The sequence below is a fragment of the Triticum aestivum genome, chromosome 6B (genome assembly GCF_018294505.1).
Source record: "Triticum aestivum cultivar Chinese Spring chromosome 6B, IWGSC CS RefSeq v2.1, whole genome shotgun sequence".
Classification (NCBI taxonomy): Eukaryota; Viridiplantae; Streptophyta; class Magnoliopsida; order Poales; family Poaceae; genus Triticum; species Triticum aestivum.
Window position 1 is genome coordinate 26,706,988 of NC_057810.1, and position 22,960 is coordinate 26,729,947.

Genomic DNA, 22,960 nt, shown 5'->3' on the forward strand with positions numbered 1-22,960 from the left:
TTGAATGTGTTTCTATTCCTGCATGGTCCCAAGTTGTTAATACTGTTTTTCTTATGTACCAAATAAGATTTGGGTACTAGGATTGAACTGCTAACTGAAATTACCTCTCCGTGCAAGTTCATTATCAAGGACTGCTCTGGAGGAACTCTCCCCTGCTTCCCTTACTATTTTCCATTACAATGAAATGTTAATTATTGTTCTTTAGATAATCACAGCAAATTGTCAATTTTGAGATTGATGTGAATTTACTTTTAATGCCTGGAAAGACATATCCGTTGCAGCTTAGTTCCCTCACCATCCTGCCGGATGCATTGAGCGCGGACGGGATGGTGCGCCTCCCGACTTGCAGCACAGTTGAAAGAACATGCGGTGCCCCCATGTTTGGTTTGGTAATTGATGACAATCTCTATGGACTAATGGTTGTCTTGAGTTATATTTGAAGGATCTGTCCATAGGCTTTTCTTGAATTCCATGTGTTGGTTTCAAGGAGTTTATGAGTTGACCAAGGTGCTATTAAGGAATTATCCAAAGATTGGTCATGTGAGTGTTGAGCTTATTGCAAGCATGTCTTGAATAAGAAGATTGTGTAATCATTCATGTTTACCTTCAAGACATCATCCAAATGAAGAGAGTTGGAAAGATTCAAGGTTGATCAAGACTAAGTCAAAGAATGAATCAAGTTGATCAACACACAAAGCATAGAAGATGTACTGAGAGGGATCAAGCGATCCCATGATATGGTAAACATGGTCAATCACGCTTTGTGTACTAACCCATGGTCTTCGTGAGAGTTCTTTGTGGGGTTAGGTTGCGGTGTGCAAGTTCAAGTAGGATCATCACGAAGAGATCATATGCTTGAAGCTTGCCGTCCATTATGGCGACAATGGACTTGTGAAGATGTGCAGAAGAGTGGCTCACCCATAGTGGAGTATGGGGGAGCAATCTCTAGTCTTCATCAAGCCAAAGCAATCAAGAAAGGTGGTCCATCTTGAGGAGGAGAAGATCGTCATCATCTAGCTCAAGTGGATCATGTGCAAGGCAAAGGTTTGCCCTTGATAGGTTTTCTATTTTACCGGTCTCACGGTAGTTGTGGGAGACCGGGTTATAGGATTGCTTGCCGTACTATCAAGGGGGGCTCTCGATGAGTTGCTTGATCGTATCGTTCGTAGAGAGCTCAAACCATTGCATCCTTGCATCATCTTTTTGGTTCTTGTTTGGTTCTTCTCCTTGTGAGATTTGGAGCTTATGGTATTTTTTATGACAAGCTCGAGTTCATCGAAAACGGAGTTCCCATGCATCTTCTATGATGTTTTCGATGTTGGAGGGTATGCCGGTTCTTCTAGGTTGGAGGTTTCACTCCTTTGTTTGCTAAGCATACCTCCCCTGCCTCTTCTTACTATAACCAGAACAACAATTATTCTCTGATTTTAAATGAATAACCGTATTGCAATAAACATGATCAAATCATATTCATGCTCAACGCAAATGCCAAATAACATTTATTTAGGTTCAACACTAATCCCGAAAGTATAGGGAGTGTGCGATGATGATCATATCAATCTTGGAACCACTTCCAACACTCATCATCACTTCCCCTTCAACCAGTCTCTGTTTATATAACTCCTGTTTCGAGTTACTAATCTTAGCAACTGAACAAGTATCAAATACTCAGGGGCTACTATAAACACTAGTAAGGCACACATCAATAACCTGTATATCAAATATACCCTTGTTCACTTCGCCATCCTTCTTATCCACCAAATATTAAGGGATTTCCGCTTCCAGTGACCATTTCCTTTGCAGTGTAAGCACACAGTTTCAGGCTTTGGTCCAGCTGTGAGCTTCTTCGCGGGAGTGACAACTTGCTTGTCATTCTACTTGAAGTTCCCTTTCTATCCCTTTGCCCTTTTCTTGAAACTAGTGGTCTTGTCAATCATCAACACTTGATGCTCTTTCTTGATTTCTATCTTCGTTGATTTCAACATCACGAAGAGCTCGGGAATCGTTTTCGTCATCCCTTGCATACTATAGTTCATCACAAAGTTCTACTAACTTAATGATGGTGACTAGAGAACTCTGTCAATCACTATCTTATCTGGAAGATTAACTCCCACTTGATTCAAGCGATTGTAGTACCCAGACAATCTGAGCACATGCTCACTAGTTGAGCGATTCTCCTCCATCTTTTAGCAATAGAACTTGTTAGAGACTTCATATCTCTCAACTCGGATATTTGCTTGGAATATTAACTTCAATTCCTGGAACATCTCATATGGTCCATGACCGGATACGATGCAACCGAAGAGGAAGTGCTAAAGGGAAGCCGAGTATGTTTGCCTAGAAGACACGCATGACAAGTGTGACCGTCGGTCTTATTACAAGTGAAAGAAAAACTCCAAAGAATATGTCGAAGGGTGGTGTCGTTCGGATGTCCCAAGCGAGCGTGCCAAAGGTCCACACCGACGGAAAGGGCGACCGGAGAGGTGTTGGTGGAGGCGGGCGGGTGGACCGGATAAAGCTCGTCGGGGCTATCACATCGGTGGAGCACCATCCGGGTACGGGCATCCTTGACAGAAAAACAACACATGTCAAATTCAACGGTGACAGGATTATCACGAGTAAGAGAACGAACGGAAACAAGATTGGTAATAAGGTCAGGAGACACAAGTATGTTATATAATGATATCGGTGTGGATGTAGACCAAAAGTAAGCATGGCCTATGTGTGTAATGGGAACTCATGATCCACCACCGACGGTAATGCGATTGGAAGTATGGACGGGATAAGAGGAACAGAGAGTACCAGGGTTGGCAGCCATATGAGAGGTGGCGCCACTGTCCATGTACCAATCGCCGCCACCCGTGTAGTTAGCCGGTGAGGGGGCGAACTGAAGCGCCGCGAGAAGGGCCGGGTCCCATGGAGCCGGTGGGAGTGGCGGCGCCGATGGTGGCAGCGCGGCGTATGGCGCCGCGGCATAAGGCATCGACGGCGGCGTGGTGTACGGCGCGGTGGCGTAGGCTCCTGGAGAGGGCGCGTCGTACGACGCTGGTGGAAGCGCGGCGTACGGCGCCTGGGGCGCGGCGATCAGCGCTTGGTGCGCCATGGGGCATGGACCCAGGAGGCCAGGAGCGGGCTGGCGAGGCACTGATATGCTGTACGCATGAACCAGGCCCATCCATGGGTTTTGGGCCGTGGCCCAAGGTGCGGTGGCCTACTGCTGACGAGGCTGGCCACCCTGGCTGTTGCCCTTGCGACCGCGACGCCCACCACGGCGACAATCAGAGGAGGCAGGCGGGGGTGGCGGCCCCTGGAAGAGGCCCGCGGGCGGCGGCGGGTACTGCCCATAGGAGGCCGCCGGAGGAGGGAACCGCTGCGGCGCGGGCGCTTGCGGGGTCGGCGGGGGCGGGCGGCCGCGGGAGGTCCCGGCAGCGAGGGCGACGTGGGTAGCCCTGGTTTTCGCCATCTTCATGCGACGTTCCTCTAGAGGTAAGTAAGCCACGACCTTGGGAAAGGTTGGCTCCGGGATCAACGTGAGGTTCGAGGCAGCGTTGCCGAACTCCTCATTGAGCCCGGCGGTGAGGGTGCTGAGGAGGAGATCGTCGGAGATGGTTTCGCCAAGATCACAGAGCTCATCTGCAAGTTTCTTGAGACGCATGCAATAATCATCGACAGATGAATCAAGTTGATGAGACCCAAAAAATTCTTGCTGGAGAAAAACCCGATGTTGGAGTTGGTTCTCGGTGAAGAGCCCGTTGAGTTTGGTCCAAACGGCGAGGGTGTCGCCCCCGTCGGTGACCACCGTGTGGAAGAGATCTTTGGAGATGGTGAGGTAGAACCAACGAATGAGGGTAGCATCGATGGTCGTCCACTCTGCATCACCAAGCATGAGGCTGGAATCCACGGAACCGTCGACGTGATCATGGAGATGATACTCGCGAAACACTAGAGAGAAGTATGTTTCCAGGCGTAGTAGGTGGAGGTGGAGTAATCAAGACACACGGGGACACGACAGTGGATGTCAAGGTCGCGGATGAGCACGGGATCGGGTCCGGCGAACGGGTTGGGGATGGTGGAACCGGAGGCGGATGAACCGGGTGAGGCCATGGCGATTGCGGGAGGTGGCTAGGTGTGTGGGAGAAGGAAGAGGGTGCAGCGGCTATAGGATGGCAGCGGCGGCAGGGAGAGGGTGCGGCGGCGGCGGTGAAGCAGCGGCGGCGGCCTAGGGCGCGGCGGCGGCAGGAGGGGAAGCGTTAGGAAGAGGATCGTGTGAGGGAAACTGATACCATATTGTTTGGCAATGCAACTCTCAATTGATTTGGGTGCATACATGCACGCATATATTTACAATGAGTAGCCCACAGCCTCAACTATACATGGTAACTAGGAGGCGGGGCTCTCGATGAGTTGCTTGATCGTATCGTTCGTAGAGAGCTCAAACCATTGCATCCTTGCATCATCTTTTTGGTTCTTGTTTGGTTCTTCTCCTTGTGAGATTTGGAGCTTATGGTCTTTTTTATGACAAGCTCGAGTTCATCGAAAACGGAGTTCTCATGCATCTTCTATGATGTTTTCGATGTTGGAGGGTATGCCAGTTCTTCTCGGTTGGAGGTTTCACTCCTTTGTTTGCTAAGCATACCTCCCCTGCCTCTTCTTACTATAACCAGAACAACAATTATTCTCTAATTTTAAATGAATAACCGTAGTGCAATAAACATGATCAAATCATATTCATGCTCAACGCAAATGCCAAATAACATTTATTTAGGTTCAACACTAATCCCGAAAGTATAGGGAGTGTGCGATGATGATCATATCAATCTTGGAACCACTTCCAACACTCATCATCACTTCCCCTTCAACCAGTCTCTGTTTATATAACTCCTGTTTTGAGTTACTAATCTTAGCAACTGAACAAGTATCAAATACTCAGGGGCTACTATAAACACTAGTAAGGCACACATCAATAACCTGTATATCAAATATACCCTTGTTCACTTCGCCATCCTTCTTATCCACCAAATATTCAGGGCATTTCCGCTTCCAGTGACCATTTCCTTTGCAGTGTAAGCACACAGTTTCAGGCTTTGGTCCAGCTGTGAGCTTCTTCGCGGGAGTGACAACTTGCTTGTCATTCTACTTGAAGTTCCCTTTCTATCCCTTTGCCCTTTTCTTGAAACTAGTGGTCTTGTCAATCATCAACACTTGATGCTCTTTCTTGATTTCTATCTTCGTTGATTTCAACATCACGAAGAGCTCGGGAATCGTTTTCGTCATCCCTTGCATACTATAGTTCATCACAAAGTTCTACTAACTTAGTGATGGTGACTAGAGAACTCTGTCAATCACTATCTTATCTGGAAGATTAACTCCCACTTGATTCAAGCGATTGTAGTACCCAGAAAATCTGAGCACATGCTCACTAGTTGAGTGATTCTCCTCCATCTTTTAGCAATAGAACTTGTTAGAGACTTCATATCTCTCAACTCGGGTATTTGCTTGAAATATTAACTTCAATTCCTGGAACATCTCATATGGTCCATGACCGGATACGATGCAACCGAAGAGGAAGTGCTAAAGGGAAGCCGAGTATGTTTGCCTAGACGACATGCATGATAAGTGTGACCATCGGTCTTATTACAAGTGAAAGAAAAACTCCAAAGAATATGACGAAGGATGGTGTCGTTCGGATGTCCCAAGCGAGCGTGCCAAAGGTCCACACCGACAGAGAGGGCGACCGGAGAGGTGTTGGTGGAGGCGGGTGGGTGGACCGGATAAAGCTCGTCGGGGCTATCACATCGGTGGAGCACCATCCGGGTACGGGCATCCTTGACAGAAAAACAACACATGTCAAATTCAACGGTGACAGGATTATCACGAGTAAGAGAACGAATGGAAACAAGATTGGTAATAAGGTCAGGAGACACAAGTATGTTATATAATGATATCGGTGTGGATGTAGACCAAAAGTAAGCATGGCCTATGTGTGAAATGGGAACTCATGATCCACCACCGACGGTAATGCGATTGGAAGTATGGACGGGATAAGAGGAACAGAGAGTACCAGGGTTGGTAGCCATATGAGAGGTGGCGCCACTGTCCATGTACCAATCGCCGCCACCCGTGTAGTTGGCCGGTGAGGGGGCGAACTGAAGCGCCGCGAGAAGGGCCGGGTCCCATGGAGCCGGCGGGAGTGGCGGCGCCGATGGTGGCAGCGCGGCGTATGGCGCCGCGGCATAAGGCATCGACGGCGGCGCGGTGTACGGCGCGGTGGCGTAGGCTCCTGGAGAGGGCGCGTCGTACGACGCTGGTGGAAGTGCGGCGTACGGCGCCTGGGGCGCGGCGATCAGCGCTTGGTGCACCGTGGGGCATGGACCCAGGAGGCCAGGAGCGGGCTGGCGAGGCACCGGTATGCTGTACGCATGAACCAGGCCCATCCATGGGTTTTGGGCCGTGGCCCAAGGCGCGGTGGCCTGCTGCTGACGAGGCTGGCCACCCTGGCTGTTGCCCTTGCGACCGCGACGCCCACCACGGCGGCAATCAGAGGAGGCAGGCGGGGGTGGCGGCCCCTGGAAGAGGCCCGCGGGCGGCGGCGGGTACTGCCCATAGGAGGTCGCCGGAGGAGGGAACCGTTGCGCGGCGGGCGCCTACGGGGTCGGCGGGGGCGGGCGGCCGCGGGAGGTCCCGGCAGCGAGGGCGACGTGGGTAGCCCTGGTTTTTGCCATCTTCATGCGACGTTCCTCTAGACGTAAGTAAGCCACGACCTTGGGAAAGGTTGGCTCCGGGATCAACGTGAGGTTCGAGGCAGCATTGCCGAACTCCTCATTGAGCCCGGCGGTGAGGGTGCTGAGGAGGAGATCGTCGGAGATGGTTTCGCCAGGATCACAGAGCTCATCTGCAAGTTTCTTGAGACGCATGCAATAATCATCGACAGATGAATCAAGTTGATGAGACCCAAAAAATTCTTGCTGGAGAAAAACCCGGCGTTGGAGTTGGTTGTCGGTGAAGAGCCCGTTGAGTTTGGTCCAAACGGCGAGGGCGTCGTCCCCGTCGGTGACCACCGTGTGGAAGAGATCTTTGGAGATGGTGAGGTAGAACCAACGAGTGAGGGTAGCATCGATGGTCGTCCACTCTGCATCACCAGGCATGAGGCTGGAATCCACGGAACCGTCGACGTGATCATGGAGATGATACTCGCGGAACACTAGAGAGAAGTATGTTTTCCAGGCGTAGTAGGTGGAGGTGGAGTAATCAAGACACACGGGGACACGATAGTGGATGTCAAGGTGGCGGATGAGCACGGGATCGGGTCCGGCGAACGGGTTGGGGATGGTGGAACCGGAGGCGGATGAACCGGGTGAGGCCATGGCGATTGCGGGAGGTGGCTAGGTGTGTGGGAGAAGGAAGAGGGTGCGGCGGCTATAGGGAGGCAGCGGCGGCAGGGAGAGGGTGCGGCGGCGACGCAGGTAAGGTGCGGCGGCGGCGTGAAGCAGCGGCGGCGGCCTAGGGCGCGGCGGCGGCAGGAGGGGAAGCGTTAGGAAGAGGATCGTGTGAGGGAAACTGATACCATATTGTTTGGCAATGCAACTCTCAATTGATTTGGGTGCATACATGCACGTGTATATTTACAATGAGTAGCCCACAGCCTCAACTATACATGGTAACTAGGAGGCGGGGCTCTCGATGAGTTGCTTGATCGTATCGTTCGTAGAGAGCTCAAACCATTGCATCCTTGCATCATCTTTTTGGTTCTTGTTTGGTTCTTCTCCTTGTGAGATTTGGAGCTTATGGTCTTTTTTATGACAAGCTCGAGTTCATCGAAAACGGAGTTCTCATGCATCTTCTATGATGTTTTCGATGTTGGAGGGTATGCCGGTTCTTCTCGGTTGGAGGTTTCACTCCTTTTTTTGCTAAGCATACCTCCCCTACCTCTTCTTACTATAACCAGAACAACAATTATTCTCTGATTTTAAATGAATAACCGTATTGCAATAAACATGATCAAATCATATTCATGCTCAAGCAAATGCCAAATGACATTTATTTAGGTTCAACACTAATCCCGAAAGTATAGGGAGTGTGCGATGATGATCATATCAATCTTGGAACCACTTCCAACACTCATCATCACTTCCCCTTCAACCAGTCTCTGTTTATATAACTCATGTTTCGAGTTACTAATCTTAGCAACTGAACAAGTATCAAATACTCAGGGGCTACTATAAACACTAATAAGGCACACATCAATAACCTGTATATCAAATATACCCTTGTTCACGTCGCCATCCTTCTTATCCACCAAATATTCAGGGCATTTCCGCTTCCAGTGACCATTTCCTTTGCAGTGTAAGCACACAATTTCAGGCTTTGGTCCAGCTGTGAGCTTCTTCGCGGGAGTGACAACTTGCTTGTCATTCTACTTGAAGTTCCCTTTCTATCCCTTTGCCCTTTTCTTGAAACTAGTGGTCTTGTCAATCATCAACACTTGATGCTCTTTCTTGATTTCTACCTTCGTCGATTTCAACATCACGAAAAGCTCGAGAATCGTTCGTTCCAGCCCAGCTCACCCGCCCGCGTTCCAGCCCAGCTCACCCGCAACACTCGCCTCGTGTACACGCAGTGGCGGAGCTTCATGGGGGCCAACAGGGGCCATGGCCCCCCCAGCTCACAAGAAACCATGCATATATTTATTTGTATTAGGCCTATTTTCCACCAAAAATAAGCTGCAAATAGTTATGTTTGCCCCCCCTTCAGCCCATGCCCCCCCATGATCTAGTGAAAGTTGGGGTTGTAACCAGCGCGCGGAGGAGCTGCAACCAGCATAGAAAAATGCTAGGACCGGCAGCTGAGAAAGCTACTATCGGTGTCGCTTTTTGCTGCAACCAAAGAAAGCATAGACTGCGATCGAAGCGCGGACTAGCTGCATCCAGCACAGAAAAATGCTACGACCAGCGGCCGAGAAAGCTACTATCCGTGTCACTTTTTGCTGCAACCAAAGAAAGCATAGACTGCGACCGGAGCGCAGAGGAGCTGCAACCAGCGTAGAAAAATGCTACGACCGGCGACGGAGAAAACTACTACCGGTGTCGCTTTTTGCTGCAACCAGAGAAAGCATAGACTGCAACCAGAGCGCGGACTAGCTGCAACCAGCACAGAAAATGCCACCGGCGGCCGAGAAAGCTTCTTCTGCTGCAACCAGAGAAAGCATAGACTGCGACCAGAACGCGGACCAGCTGCAACCAGCAATGAAAAATGCTATGACCGTCGGCTGAGAAAGCTACAACTGTTTCTGAAAAAGCTTCAAGCGAAGACGTGGAAGCTGGGAGGCGACCATGAATGCCACACCCACTGTCGCAGCTCATTGCCACCGCTCTGCATCACCATCGTAACTCGTCGCCGTTGCCTCACGCAAAAAGCTTGTTGTTGCATGGCATGTACTGGTCCCAACAAACCATCTTGCCGGTTGCAGCTTTCCGTCTCGCCAGTCCTAGCAAATAATCTCCATCAAAAGAACTCCATAAATACTCAGCAACAAAAATCTAGCCGGTCACAACAAAATTTCTCACTGATCCCAACAAATAATCTGGTCATATTACAGCAAAAAAGCTCCATAAATACTCAGCACAAAAAATCTTGCCGATCGCAACAAAAATTCTCACCGGTCCCAGCAAAATGACCGACGATTCCAACAAAAGAAAGGCTTGCCATCGCTGGGTCGTAGCAAAATTCTCGTCTGTCGCAAAAAAAATTCTTACCGGTCCGAGCACAAATGATCGCTAGCAAAACAAAAAATTACTCACAATCGTCGGGTCATAGCAAAAAATCTCGTCGGTTGCCGATCACAAAAAAAATTCTAGCCGCTCCCAGCAAAATTGATCGCCGGTTCCAGCAAAAAAGTAACTTGCCATTGGTCGGCCGCAGCACAAAATTCTCGCCAGTCTCAACAAAAAGCCTCGCCAGTCCCAACAAAAATGATAGCCGGTTACGGGAAAAAAAAGGATTTGCCATCACTAGGATGCAACAAAAATTCTGGCCAGTCCAAGCAAAACAACTCATCGTTTGTAGCAAAAAAAGAAAAAGTTTGCCGCCGCTGGTCACCGCAAGAAAACAGACTATCCCAGCAAAACAACTCGTCGTTTGTAGTAAAAAAAACTGCCGTCGCTGGTCATCGCAAAAGATCACACCGGTACCATCAGAACTACTCGTCGGTTGTAGCAAAAAATGCCTCATCGGTCCCGGTCACGACAAAAAATCACGCCGGTCCATCAAAACGGCTCGCCGGTTGTAGCTCCATATCAAGTTATCAACCGGTTGGAGCTCCTCCGGGTTGTCCTTGGCAATTACAACGAAAAAAAAAGAAAAACAAACGAGTGGACACGGCTGGGAATAGAGATAAGCGTGGGAAGAAAAGTGGTCGGGCAGCTCAATATAAAAAAGCGGACAAGGCCCACCAGCATGTGGGTCGTTGGTGCAACAGGAGCCAGTCAATCAATGCGGATCGTACGCTGCGCACTCTGACCGGCGCACGGTTAGGCCGGTCAGCCGGTGTGCAACGTTTCCCATTGATAAAAGCATATTGCGTTACGAGCTAGGAGGTACCCCCTCGGAAAACAAGGCTACTCGTCTTGCTCTATCCAACAAGCTTGAGTTTGCTCAATTCGAAGCTCATATGAAGAAGTTATGGCAGTTCTGATTTTTCTTGGAGTATTCTTCGTTTTCGTAGTTGAGGCATAAGGTTGGCCCCAGCGGTAGTACCGCGACCACAGCGGTAGTACCGCCGAAGCTCCCCAGCGGTAGTACCGCTCTCAGAGCGGTAGTACCGCTCTCTGAACGGTAGTACCGCTTGGGATTTTTGGCCGTAGTACCGCTGTGTGTCTGGGCTACTTCCGCCTCGATTCTCGAACGAAGTTTTTCGTGTCGGGTTTTGCGGCACTAAGGGAGGTATTAGGAGCGGTAGTACCGTCCTAAGCGGTAGTACCGCTCTTCCCTAGCGGTAGTACCGCCCTGGGGTTAGGGCCCTGGCAGCGTGGCAGTACCGCTGGGTTGAGCGGTAGTACCGCCCGGAGCGGTAGTACCGCCTGGAGCGGTAGTACCGCCCTTCCCTAGCGGTAGTACCGCTCTGTGCGGGGATGTTCAGTGGGGTAACGGTTGGATTTTCCCCCTCCTATAAAAGGGGGTCTTCTTCCCCATTGAACCTTATCTTTTGAGCTCGTGTTCTTCCCCCATTGTTGACCTTCTCCGAGCTTGCTATCTTTCAATCCCTCCATGGATTCTTGCTAGTTTTTGGGGGAAAAGAGAGAGGAGATCTAGATCCACATTTCCACCAATCACTTTCTCCTCTATGTGAGGGGAGCCCCTTGGATCTAGTTCTTGGAGTTCTTGGTGTTCTCCTTCTTGTTCTTCCTATCATTTTCCTCCCTACACTACTAGAAAAAGGGCTATAGATGGAAATGACACTAATGGCGCACCAGTCATGTGGTACGTCATTAGTATATACTAATGACGCACCACCTTCTGATGCGCCATTAGTGTTGAAACTACTAATGGCGCACCCTGCCCACGGTGCGCCATTAGTACCAATTTTTTTTGAACTAGTGCGCCTGTCCAAACATACTAATGGCGCACCGTGGGTGTGGTGCGCCATTACTAGTTAAACTAGTAATGGCGCACCATGCCACGGTGCGCCATTAGTAACCTTGGCCACCACTTCCACCGAATGCACACCCCCCCTGGATCGCCTTTTCAGTTAAAATAAAATAAAAGAAAATGATAAAAATGTCAAAAAGATAAAAGAAAATAAGTTTCCCATGTGAAATGTGGCCTAGTTGTTGGGAAAATTTGCAAATATGAATTTTGACTTCATTTGCAAAATCTTGCGAGAATTTGTAAAAATGGGCATAACTTTTGCATACTAACTCGGATGAAAAAGTTTTTTATATGAAAAATCATCTACTCGAAAAGTTACATCCAAACTTAACATGGAGATCCCCGTTAAACATTTTCAAAATCCTCAAAAACCTAACAGAAAAAAAGATACGGGGCTTTTAAGATCTAGAGAGGCAAAAAAATCAAAAAAATTCAAACTTACTAATGGCGCACCTACCCATGGTGCGCCATTACTATCTTCCCGCCTTCAAAATTCAAAATAAGTCAAAAAAATTAAAAAAAAGTTACTAATGGCGCCCCTGACCATGGTGCGCCATTAGTATCTTCCCTCCTTCAAAATTCAAAATAAGTCAAAAAAATAAAAAAACAATTACTAATGGCGCACCTGCCCGTGGTGCGCCATTAGTATCTTCCCGCCTTCAAAATTCAAAAAAAAATAAAAAAAATAAAAAAATTACTAATGGCATACCTGCCCGCGGTGCGCCATTAGTATGCCGTATATATGGCTGGTCCTCTCCTCCTCTCTTCATTTCATCTTCCCTTCTCTCCTCCACCATACTTCTCCTCTCCGGTGACCTCCTCCTCCTCTCCGGCGACCTCCTCCTCCCTACTCCCTCCTCCCTCCTCCCCTCCCCTCCCCTCCCCTCCCCTCATGGTTTCTTCTCCCTCCTCTCCGGCGACCTCCTCCTCCCTCCTCCCTCCTCCCCTCCCCTCCCCTTCCCTCCCCTCATGGTTTCTTCTCCCTCCTCTCCGGTGAGCTCCTCCTCCCTCCTCTCCCTCCTCCCTCCTCTCCGGTGAGGCAAAAAATCCCCTCCTCTCCGGTGAGCTCCTCCTCCCTCCTCTCCGGTGAGCTCCTCCTCCCTCCTCTCCGGTGAGCTCCTCCCATCCCCTCATGGTTTCTCCTTCCTCCTCTCCAGCGACCTCCTCCTCCTCCTCTCCGGCGAACTCCTCTCCGGCAAAAGACCATGGCAACAAGATCCAAAAACAGGAACAAAATTTGAGAATATTGTCGTGCCAAAAAACAAGCAAAAAAACGAGCAAAAAATGGGCAAAAAATCACGATCCAGATCTAGATTCAAAATGGCGCATCACTAATGGCGCATCACAGGACAGTGCGCCATTAGTATGCCGCGGTTACTAATGGCGCATCCAGTTGTGGTGCGCCATTAGTATCCAAAGCACCTGGGTATACATGGCCCCTGGGAGGCATACTAATGGCGCACCGTGGCCTATAGTAATGGCGCCATTAGTATACCAGATACTAATGGCGCACCACTGGTGCGCCATTAGTAAAAATTACTAATGGCGTGCTAGTAATGGCGCACCGGTGATGCGCCATTAATGGCCAAATTAGGTGCGCCATTAGTAGCGGTTTTTCTAGTAGTGCTAGCATTAGTTGCTTTGGTGGGATTTGAGAGAGAAGGACTTGGGCACTCTGTGTGCCCTTGCCATTGCATTTGTGCATCGATTTGAGTTCTCCACGGTGATACGTGAAAGTTACAAGTTGAGAAGCTTATTACTCTTTGGTGCTTGGTGCCCTTGAGCTTGTTCCTCTTGGGTGCTTGGGCGCCCTAGTCGGTTGGTGGTGTTCGGAGCTCAATCATTGTGGTGTAAAGCTCCGGGCAAGCGTCGGGGTCTCCAATTAGGTTGTGGAGATCGCCCCGAGCAATTTGACGGGTTCGGTGACCGCCCCGAAGGGTTGCCATTTGTACGGGTTCGGTGACCGCCCTCAAGGGTCCCTTAGTGGAATCACGGCATCTTGCATTGTGCGAGGGCGTGAGGAGATTACGGTGGCCCTAGTGGCTTCTTGGGGAGCATTGTGCCTCCACACCGCTCTAAACGGAGATTAGCATCCGCAAGGGTGTAAACTTCGGGATACATCGTCATCTCCGCGTGCCTCGATTATCTCTTTCCGAGCCCTTTACTTATGCACTTTACTTTGTGATAGCCATATTGTTATTTGTCATATATCTTGCTATCACATAGTTGCTTATCTTGCTAAGCATAAGTTGCTGGTGCACATAGGTGAGCCTAATTGTTGTAGGTTTTGTGCTTGACAAATTAACTGCTAGGTTTATTCCGCATTTGTTCAAGCCTCTACCGTAATTATTTTAAAACGCCTATTCACCCCCCCCCCCTCTTGGCGACATCCACGATCTTTCAACAGTTCTTTCTTCCAGGAGAACTCTGAGGCACTCCACTAGCATGTATCGTACATGTCAATCAGTTGCAGTTCCTACTAGTTGCTGCTGGAGGTTAGTGCATCTGATTGAACGGGGCAGAGATGGTTCATCAGGGTTAGAAACAGTTCTAGTCCAGAAGGATGATTCGCACAATCAGTTGCGCTATGAGATTCGTTCTGCAAATGTTCCATCGGCCGACATCCTAGCTGTATCCTGTTTCTTCTTTTCACATCCAAACGCTACTAAGGAGCAGGTGCATCTGGTGCACCAGTTCTCCTGTTTTAAAGAATACGCTCTCTGTCTGTAGTAAACAGTACACTGGGTTTTGTATGCACCTGAATAAGTTCCCAGTGGCTCTGTGTACGTGATAGGCACGGATGTCGTCAAATTGATGAAAGGCACATCCATGTCCGGAATATACATGTTATGTTATTTATCCATAAGGGCGACATTCTGGTCATCGTATATGCATATAACTGTAACTGCATACTGTTAGCGTCATACAACTAGTTAACCAATTTTTGCAATGCTCTGGCTGCTGAATTAACAATTTTTACTGGATACCAAAAGATTCTACAGAACATGTGTGCGGCCCTGCCGGTTTAGATGAAGCAATCTTCCAAATAAATTCCACACAAGTAACCTAACAGTTTTACAACGACCTCGCTGATGTAATCATTATGTCTATTGGACAGAAAAAAATTCTAGATCCCATGGCTTCAGCTCTACCGGATGCCATGAAGCAAACTTTCAAATGAATCCACCAGCCTGGAACTTTCAGCCAGCCTGTTTTTTTAGAATGCTCTGGCTGATGGAATAATTGTTTTCTAGACAATGTCATCGTGATTGATTACCTTTTAGTCCAGCCTGGAACTTGCGGGTTCATCTTCCCGGTGGAGAACTCTGAGGCATGGGGTGAACCTTCTCGTTCCACCGTCGCCACAGCTTCTCGAGCACAGATCTGTCCGCCTGCGGAACACTTATCCACCTGCATCCCACCGCGCCCCCCTTCTTGACCTGCCACTGGATGGTGCAGCGGTTGCATAGGGATTTCACTGTCAATCTGGCCACGCAAAACAATGGAGGTTTCGGGGTTCTCAGAACCAAAAGTATTTAACAAAATCAACGTCAGAGATGAAAATTTGGGTCCTCACCTTCTTGTTGGCTGCATCAAGAGCTATATCTCCGACGATTCAGATGGTCCTTCCAAAGGCGGCGGAGAATCCAGGCAGCGGCCACTAGTAGAAAAACACCTAATAGTCCCGGTTTGTGAGGGCTTTTAGTCCCGGTTCATGAACTGGGCTAATGGGTCGTTACTAATACCTCCACCCATTAGTCTCGGTTCAAACAAGAACTGGGACTAATGTGTCTCCACGTGGCTCTGTGCGCCCAGCCCAGTCAGGGGGCCTTTGGTCCTGGTTGGTGGCACCAACCGGGACCAAAAGTCCATGTTTTTTTGGAAAGTGGCTTCTTTAGGGGTTTTGAGGGTTATTTTTAGGTTGTTATATTAGCTAGCTAATAGAGAGAAGTGTCCTCTCTTATATCTTCGTCCTTGGTTTACCAACACTGCTGCTATATATGTTAATTTTACCCGTTGATATAATAACTCATGCATGTTCACATACATCAGCATATATAATAACAAGTACTCATCCTACTAATCATGCATCATCATACAACTTCTACTCATTAATAATAAGTCATACGATCATCATCCTCATAGTCATCGAACCCAACCCTACATAATTGTTCTTAACACATGATCATCAGTATCAAGTAGGACCTAAACATCCTTAAGGTAAAATAGCATAAAACAATATAGACTCTGACTCTCCATTATGAAGAATGGCGATCATCCTGTCTCCAATTTTTGCCCTTCGCTGAATGTTGCTTCCAAGAAGCTCCTTACGACTGTCCATACATTTTTTCCATTCTTTGATTGTCATGTCTCCACTTCTTTTAGAAACCCGGTATGGACAGTTGAGATTCGTAGGACGACCTGGTTGTATGTTCAAAACATGAAGGCTACCGTGTGTATACATCAGATGAGGCACACAATCATTAGGGATTATCTGTTGAAAAACATAGTAATAATTTCGTAGTTAGCAATGATATGATGTACTAGTTTTAGAAGTGTGCAAAAAGATGCACGGATGTTGTAATAGTAAAAAATCTTACCAGGGTATCTCCATGGTAGTTACCGTAGTTCAACACGTGCACTAGTGGCACGTATTGACCATAATGTTGAGGAGTTCGATTGTAGACATTGTAATTCTCAAGATCAGTACAAAATGCAACCAGATGATTTTTCTCCTGATAAGTTAGTTTGGAGCCTTCGGTGTAGTAGGTTCTGTCTACCATCTTCCGCACATTCTTTGAAGAATGAAAATAAGCTGTCAATGGAGAATAAGTTGTCAACTATTTTGAAATAAACAATATAAATTACTTAATAACTATGTTAAGCTCACATGGGGGAAGAATTGGAGGTGTATCCACAAGGACGAAAATCGTAGGTCTCTCTTGCTCGATTGTAGGATCACCAAGATCCATGGTAACAAGCATACCCTCATCAAAACCATACATCTTGCAAAGTGCTTCCCAATTTTTGCAACCAAAATGGGTTACACTCTGAGCATTGTACAGCTTTACTTGAAAATCCACACCATGATGGGTACTTAGGATAATTTTTTTGGTTTCGAAACTTTCATGGTCTTCAAAACCCATCCTCTCCAAGACATAGCGTCTTGCAAAGCATGGGATAAGCTAGTCGAATTGGAAAAGATGAAAAATATTGTCATGATTAAAATAGTTGAAGTCATGAGTAATTACGAAAAAAAACTATTATCGTCGGTTGCGTACCGTATGAACATTGAAGGTCTCCTCGAGCTTAATGCTGAAGCGACGATCTTCGTCCTGCATAATGAACCTGTCGCAGATACCTCGGTCGTCGTGGCACCAGTCGCACTCCCCCGGGCGGTTTTCGTCGTCCGATGAGTACGACATTTCCGGCCTACGTTCATAATTCAAATATTAAACTAGATAATTATTATTAATCACGGGTTGACTATCGATGATCGATGTACGTAGCTCCTCCTTTCATTCCCGAATGCATTATTATATCAAATTGTCTAGCACACGGGAATGAAGGAGAACTTATCCAATATGAGCATTCAATAAGCAAAATCAAATCATAAAATAAGCAAAACCAAATCATAAAATAAAATATAGTATTCAAATTAGCATGCATTCAATAATTATAAGCAAAAGTACATCATCTCTTGGTGTCCGTACATCGTCAAATATTATCACTAATACAACTAGAACCGTAGCACCCGACGGGTATCGACGCGGGCGGTGGACACCCAAAGATAAGGAACCATCACAGGATCATAGCTCCAGTGAGACCCCTGAAGAACCTGCCAGGTATTGTCGAATCTGCCCTACAATGCAACCATGTAGTGAAGGACGTGCTCGTCCTCCTCGCTGACACGGTGACGTACCACCTCTGCGGTGTTCGGATGCCCCACCACTGTCACTGGCCCACGCGACCGCCACCAAACAAGGATCGGGTCAACAACGGGCTGCCTCCTCACCAACCTACGTCCCCCGGAAGGTAGCACCTCCCAATACCAGCCCGGCGGAGCCCAGTCCTGAACATGGCCCTGATCAAGCAGGCCTCCACCGCCGAGTCGACGACGACGAGGATGCGGGATAGGCATCGCCGACGTCGATGCGACAACTACTTCTATATATAGTTAAAAAAGTAGTTTTATTAATTAAATCAACTATCTAGTTCAACTACTAAGCACTTACTATAAATAAATAAGTAGTACTTACTAAAAACAAACTACTTCTATATATAGTAAAATAAATTAGTTTATTAAATCAACTAGCTAGTTCAACTATATATAAACTACTTCTTATTTTTTTTCTTTTTCTAAATACTATGAACAAAAAAATCATTAAAATTCTATGAACAAAATTAATTACTACACATCTAATCTAACAAAAAAAAATCTAATCTAACAAAAAAAATCTATGACCTACATATCAGAATTACTACACATCTAATCTAACAAAAAAAATCTAATTAATCTAACAAAAAAATCTAACATAATATAAACAAATTAATTACTACACATCTAATCTACAAAAAAAATCTAATCTAACAAAAAAAATCTATGAACTACATATCTAAATTACTACACACATCTAATCTAACAAAAAAATCTAATTAATCTAACAAAAAAATCTAACATAATATAAACAAATTAATTACTACACATCTAATCTAACAAAAAAAATCTAATCTAACAAAAAAATCTATGAACTACATATCTAAATTACTACACACATCTAATATAACAAAAAAATCTAATTAATCTAACAAAAAAATCTAACATAATATAAACAAATTAATTACTACACATCTAATCTAACAAAAAAATCTAATCTAACAAAAAAATCTATGAACTACTACATATCTAAATTACTACACATCTAACCTAAGAAAACAAATCTAATTAAATCTAACAAAAAAATGACGGTAGCCGGCGTGCGGCCGGCGAAGGCGACGGCGAGGTGCTCACGTACGGCCGGCGACGGCGACGGCGAGGTGCGGAGCGGGGCGGCGACGGCGTCGAGGCAGCGCGGGCCGGGGCGGCGACGTCGATCGGGGCGGGGCGCGCGGGCGGCGACGGCGCGGGGCGTTGACGACGTCGGGGCGTGGCGGGGCGGGGCGGCGACGGCGTCGGGGCGGGGCGGCGACGGCGAGGTGGCGGCAGAGACGCGCGGCGACGGGAGTGGAGCAAAAGAGATCGAAGTCGCGCTAAGTGTTGTATATATAGCAAAAGTTTTGGTCCCAGTTCGTGGCACCAACCGGGACCAATGCCCCCTTTAGTCCCGGTTGGTGCCACCAACCGGGACCAAAGGCCTCTTTTCAGCAGCCCAAAGGGCGGGAAACGAAGACCTTTGGTCCCGGTTGGTGCCACCAACCGGGACTAAAGAGTGGCATTGGTCCCAGTTAGGGCCACCAATCGGGACCAAAGGGTGGCATTAGTCCCGGTTGGAGCCACCAACCGGTACCAATGGACCCGTCTAACTACTTTTTTATTTTCTACAGCTGTTTTTTTGTTGATTCTTCCTGCAACTGTTTTTTTAGTCCCACCTCGCCAAGCGAGAGGCACTCGCAGCTGTTTATAAGCCCTGAGTGCAGAGACGATAACGAAGAGGCCCAATGCTCCTGCACGTTGGTTAGCTTCAAGCCTTGAGGAATACGGTAGACTGCACAGAGCTATGTGCAGTGCAGTTGACACTATTCTGAAAGGCTTGCAGCAAATTAACAAGCATTGCGCCTCTTTTTTTTATTTTTAATGACTTATTACAACTGAGAAATAAAAAGAAAAGAAAATAGTTGTGATTAACTTTACTAAAATATGAGCATAGATGCTTATTTTTAATGATTTATTACAATTCAAAAATAAATAGAAGAAAAAATAGTTATGATTAACTTTACTAGAAAATGAGCATAGATGCTTATTCTTAATGACTTATTACAACTGAGAAACAAAAAGAAAAAAATAAATATAGCTGAAAAGAAAAAAAACTATATAGAAAACTACTCAGAAATGAATTGAAGCAAAAAATAGTTGTGATTAACTGTACTAAAAAAGGAGCATAGATGCTTGTTTTTAATGACTTATTACAACTCAGAAATAAAAAGAAAAAAAATAAATATAGCAGAAAAGAAATAAAAACTATATAAAAAGATACTTAAAAATGAATTGAAGCAAAAAATACTTGTGATTAACTGTACTAAAAAAGGAGCATAGATGCTTATTTTTAATGACTTATTACAACTCAGAAATAAAAAGAAGAAAAAATAGTTGTAATTAACTTTACTAAAATATGAGCATAGATGCTTATTTTTAATGACTTATTACAATTCAAAAATAAATAGAAGAAAAAATAGTTATGATTAACTTTACTAAAAAATGAGCATAGATGCTTATTTTTAATGACTTATTACAACACAGAAATAAAAAAATATAGCCGAAAAGAAAAAAAACTATACAAAAAGCTACTCAGAAATGAGCATAGATGCGCTTATAGAGAAAATTCAAATTAAATTCATAACAAATTTCAAGAGAAATTCGTATGAATTTAGCCTAAATTCCCTATATAAGGGCATCTATTTTCATTTTCAGAGGAGCTCAATAAGGCAGAGAGGGAGGGGCTTATAAACCGGTCTGATTCCCCTCCGATTGGCGAGGTGGGACTAAACTTTGGCCGCAACGAGGACCAACCCTTTAATCCCGGTTGGTGGAATGGACCGGGACTAATGGTCGTCCTTTGGTCCCGGTTCAGGCCACCAACCGGGACCAATGGTGGTGGGCCAGGAGCGAGGGCCATTGGTCCCGGTTCGTCCCACCAACCGGGACCAATAGGTCCAGACGAACCGGGACCAATGGCCCACGTGGCCCGGCCGGCCCCTGGGGCTCACGAACCGGGTCCAATGCCCCCATTGGTCCCGGTTCTGAATTGAACCCGGACTAATGGGCTGGACCGGCCTGGACCATTGGCCCCTTTTCTACTAGTGGGCGACATAGATCGGCTGCATAGGCTCAGCGGCCCAACCACTACGCCTCGCAGTTACTGCCGCTGCCCTGCGGACAAACGGAAAAGCACTTTTCCTGATCCACGGATCAGAACGGCGATGTATTTCCCGAGCCACGGCTCGCCTTCGGCAGTCTGACGGCCGCGAGTTTGCCGTCGGTACATGGCCCACTGCTCAGAACGTCCGTTACCTTACAGACTGCCCCACATCATTAAATGCATCACATCACAGCTCAGTAACCAACAGCCCAGATTACGAGCGCATATGTGCTCGCGTGCAAAAACTCCGCGTCCACAATACGCCTAATCTGAAACTTTCTTCATAAACTTACATTGCATGCCATCGACAAACAAGAGAAAACCACATCTCCAAGTCTTAACTATAAAGAGCATCCCAAACCACACCCAAGAACCAAACACAACCCCAGCAATCACAAAGTAATACATCAAATGGTCCTCTGCTTCATTATTTCTCTCATCCGATGCAGGCGCTGTATTGGCACATGAAATGTTGAGAGGAAACCCACAAAGGCCAGAATTGTTGGAGTATATCGATGGGTCAGTCAAGGTCTGAATCTGACTCCCAATGGGTATCTTGCCTGACAGAAGATTGCTTGAGATATTCAATGCACTGAGCCCCGATAAACTTGAGATGCTCTGGGGAATGGTTCCTATAAGTTCGTTAGATGATAGATCGAGGGACTCGAGATAAGTCAAATTACCTATGTCTACAGGAATGCCACATGACAGATAGTTTCTTGACAGGTTTAGAAAACGGAGGCCGTGAAGATTGGTTAGCGCTCCAGGGATGCACCGAGACAACAAATTACCCGACAAATCAATACCAGCTAATAACTGGATCATCCTTTGGAAAACCTGGTCTTTGCCCTTCCAAATTATGTCAAGTCTAGCACTGTATTTTTTGTTGTTGTAGTCGAAAGATTCTGTAGTTGAAAGATTTTGTGGACGCTTCATGGAGGTCAAGCTCCCGATGGCTACAGGAATTGAGCCTGTCAACCTATTGTTGGCCATGTCGAGTAGCCGAAGTTGCGAAAGCCGTGATAATCGCGAAGGAATTTTTCCGGTGAAATTGTTTGATCTGATGCTAAGAATTCTCAATGATGGAAACTGACTCCCAATCCATGGAGGAATAGCACCAAAAAACATGTTATTACTGATGTCTATGGTGCTGAGCGCCTTACAGACCCTAAGGGCTGACGGGAAAGCACCGAAAAATTCATTTCTAGCGAGATAAAGTGACGCAAGAGTGCAGCTGCTGTTTGCCTTACGTGCAGGGATATTACCTGACAAGGAGTTGTTGGATATATCCATGAACCACAGATCCGACAGGTTCCACCAGCAGTCCAGGAGCTCCCCGGTGAGCCGGTTGTTCGACATGTCCATAAACGCCAGATTATGGAGGTTGCACCAGCAGGCTGGGAGCTGCCCAGTGAGCCGGTTGCTCGACAGGTCCATTACCTCGATGGTTTCGAGCCTACATAGCTGGTGCGGGATGTCGTCGATGAGGTTGTTGTTATAGAGATATATGACGACAAGAGTGGGTCTGTCACCAAGCTGCGGAGGGATGAAACCGTTGAACCTGTTGTTGCTGAGGTCGAGAGTTTCGAGGGCGTGCAGCCGCGAGAGGCTGGCCGGGATGGCACCTCCAAGGTTGTTCCTACTGAGGTCCAGGCTGCCGAGCGCTGGGAGTGCTGCTATGTCTAGCGAGCCGAGTCCACCGGAGAGACTGCACCCTGAGAGATCCAGCGATCCCACGTTGGCGTAGGGGTCGCACCTTACGCCTCTCCAGGTGCAGACCGGCGTGGCCCTCGTCCAGCTGGAGAGGGCTGTTGCGTTGACGAGGCTGGTCTTCCATGCCAGAAGGGCATCAGCCTGCTCCGACTCCGAGGGCACCTTGCCAGTAGTCGTCGTCGCCGGGATGGTGGTGGCTGCCAGCAGGAATAGCGCGGCAGTGCTAAGCAGGTGCGCTCGGGTAGTCATGTCTCGAGGAAAATCAGTCTGTAAAATAACGCGCATCTACGTACTAGGTATATAGGGGATGGATCGGCCGGCGGCAAACGCCGGACGTACGCATCCGTTTTTACGTCCGGCAAAATATCATACACTCCAGTGTGTCCTTTGCCATCGTCGTTTATGCATACGGCCGGCAGGAACCGCGACGTACGGGGCGACAAATGGGACAATCAAAATAATATCACTGGTCAAGGACAAGTCTGGAAGATTCCCAAAGCGGCAGACGTCCTCACTACCCAAGATCC

At 47.2% G+C, this 22,960-nt stretch overlaps 1 pseudogene; it reads right to left on the reverse strand.

Moving 5' to 3' along the window:
* Positions 1-20,984: 20,984 nt before the first annotated feature.
* LOC123138677 (receptor-like protein 46) lies at positions 20,985-22,682 on the reverse strand (annotated as a pseudogene).
* Positions 22,683-22,960: the final 278 nt, after the last annotated feature.